Below are 3,348 nucleotides of genomic sequence, written 5' to 3' on the forward strand. Positions count from 1 at the left end.
CAACAGTTGCATTGTCTTGCTTTGTAGCCTGAGAATACAAAGCAACAGTTTCATTGTCTTGGTGTGTAGCTTGAGAATACAAAGTAACAGTTCCATTGTCTTGGTGGGTAGCTTGAGAATACAAAGCAACAGTTCCATTGTCTTGTTGTGTAGCCTGAGAATACAAAGCAACAGTTGCATTGTCTTGCTGTGTAGCCTGAGAATACAAAGCAACAGTTTCATTGTCTTGGTGTGTAGCTTGAGAATACAAAGCAACAGTTCCATTGTCTTGGTGGGTAGCTTGAGAATACAAAGCAACAGTTCCATTGTCTTGTTGTGTAGCTTGAGAATACAAAGCAACAGTTCCATTGTCTTGGTGTGTAGCTTGAGAATACAAAGCAACAGTTCCATTGTCTTGGTGTGTAGCTTGAGAATACACAGTAACAGTTCCATTGTCTTGGTGTGTAGCTTGAGAATACACAATAACAGTTCCATTGTCTTGGTGGGTAGCTTGAGAATACAAAGCAACAGTTCCATTGTCTTGCTGTGTAGCTTGAGAATACAAAGTAACAGTTCAATTGTCTTTCTGGATGTTTCCTTTTCAGTGGCCTTAAGAGACACCTCTCTCGTTTCCATACTGAGATACTGGGTCTGCAGAGAAAGAGTGTTCTTGCCTTCTGCACCCTCTGGCTTTACTGTGCAGGTGGTTTTCTAGCCCTATGGACACTGGAGCTCCCCAGCAGGGGCTTGTAATGTCACACTGACAAGTAATGGCCCCTCCAAAGGCTGCCTCATCACAGTGTATTGTGAAGTGCTTTCACAGCAAGCTCTTCCATCAAGAATTTTATGATGGGAATACTTCACAAGAACTCACAGATTTCTCACAGGGTGAGGGATCTTTATTTTGTCCTTTTCTTTAGCCAGAGAAGCCCCTGGCACATTGACTCCATGTTGCCCAGTCCAATTACACATGCTGCATAGCAGGGCCTTCCAGGGAAGTCGCAGGATCTACATATAGAGGACATGTGAGGCTTCTGGCATTGCGGTTTCCCTGGTTGGGCTAGGCATATCGCTGGCCAGCAAGGTTGTACTGGGACGTGTCGCCCCATTGGGGTTAGGGAGGTCCCCTTGGTGGCAAGAGGTTTGTTGTAGGGTATCTGATGGGTCCCCTTATGTAGGCCGAAACCTCTGTTGTACTATCAAATGCCCCTTTTCCCTCGTGAGTGAGCTACAGGGGGATCACATTATTATATCAGTTCCTATCATTTTAGGTTGGCATTTGTGGAAAGCAGGTGGAGATGGCAGTGTTCTGATCACTCTTTCTCTCTGGTGTTTCTCTTTTCTGCTTCTGTGGAATATCAAATATGGCCATCCATCCTCTGGCGCCATCGTGATGATGCACAAATCAGACAAATCCACTAAGAACAGTGCAGAAAAGAAGACAAGGCCGTCTTCTGGCCCAGTTAAATGCTTCTGACTTCTTCCATCTGTGGCATCATCCATATCAAAATGACCACCGGTTTCTCCACTGCCTTCGGCTGCGGTCACTTCAGTGGACCTTCCACCGATCAACCTGTCGACCCAAAACAGTGATGGTTATAGCTTTACCTTCAGTTCACCATTCAACGTGGAGCAGGATCCTGCCACCATCAGTGTTGCAGCCATGCTTGATAAGTATGGACAACTCTGATCATTACAACCAGAGCCAGTCCCTTCATTCTTGAGATATTCAACACAATATGAAGACAGCTTACTGCTTAAGCTCAGAGGCATTGTAATATTACTTGTCATGGGTTCTTTATTCACAGACATTATCAAATAGGTTATACCAGGGCCAACTCTGCCTCCTCTACCAGTCTCGATCTCAGTGTCAGCTCCTGTTTTGGAGTCTATACCACACCCGAAAGCAGTGTTGACATTGTCAGTGGTATTGGCTCCACCAAAAGAGACCTCTGAAAAGATTCTGGTAGATCCAACATTCATTCAGCCGCTTCAGACCACAGGGCATGACGAGGAGGATGTTTCTTCATTAGCTGAGGCGTTCCATGAGAGGTTTCAGGGAATCCTGGACTATACTGGTCTTCTGGGATAGAATCAGGCATTCCACTCCATCATGACATGCTTAAGGAAGCTCGCAGACTACGGAAATCCCCTATGGAGGACCCTGCCACCAATAGAAGGTTGGGTGACAGTAAGGCAGGTGTCGAATGTGGAGACGTACTGCGAAGAAGGAGAGGGACTAACAAAAAGGAATGCAATAAAGGAGATGTACTGTGACGAAGACTATGATGAGGGAGGAGGACTGTGACAGTGGAGGACGGTGGTGAAGAAGGGCGACTGAGAAAAAGAAGACTGAGTAAGGAGAAGAGCTAATGATGAAGGATGGTGATGAAGGACTTTGACAAAGAATTACTCTAACAAAGGACTTTGACAAAGCAGAAGGATGGTGAGAAAAGAGAAGGAATGACAAAGTACTATGAGGGAGAAGGACTGTGACATCAAAAGATTTTGATGAAGGAATGTGGTGAAGAATGACTGTAATAAAAGGCTGTGGAAAGGAAGACTATGGGCCTCATTACGACCATGGCGGTAGCCGTGCCAGTAAAAACGGTACGGCTGCCGCCAGCAGTGTTTTTTTTTCCGGCACCTGGCAATGGGGAATTACTGGGGCATTACAGCCCCGGCGGTCCCGGTAATTCCCCATAGCCGGCCGCAGGCAAAAATGATTCCCCTATCCCATTCCGGTCTCATAGGACTCAATGGGCCTCATTCCGAGTAGGGCGCAAAGAGATACCGGGCACAGTTAAAGGACTGGTTTGGTCAAAAAATATTATTGTCCCTATGGGTCGTCCACGTGCTTTTAATCATAATTCGATCGATCGTACAAACATTTCCTATGCACCTTACCCGAGTTTTCATCTCTTGAACACAAGCAAAATCAAGCAACAGGGCGCAGCCATTTTGTGATAATCCTATCACTTGCCGCACCGCCCTGGGTGACCTGCGTTTGCGGCACCAAATCATATCCCCCGCCCCTGAGCCTGACATCACTAGACGAGTACCGCCCATTTCACAACGCCAAACCACGTCTTGTGTCAACATTCTCTGCGCCTCAGCTAATGACGTGTCACCATGGAAACGGCAGGAAGCCTCTTTCCTCGACAAGTATAAACAGAGCATTTCACAACACACAACAGCAGATTTTCTTTTCCATTCCTCTCGCTGTAGTTCTTTGAGTATTCTGTGACTCGTTTCTGTGCTCTGGTCAGCTACCTTCGTTGCTTGTAGCCCGTGGGAACAGATACCAGTATGACCGCTATAAATTATTTTTGTTTCTTTACCACACAATGGCAACAATAATGCCCTACC

Source organism: Ambystoma mexicanum, chromosome 13 (genome assembly GCF_040938575.1).
Source record: "Ambystoma mexicanum isolate Mex_15411 chromosome 13, UKY_AmexF1_1, whole genome shotgun sequence".
NCBI lineage: Eukaryota > Metazoa > Chordata > Amphibia > Caudata > Ambystomatidae > Ambystoma > Ambystoma mexicanum.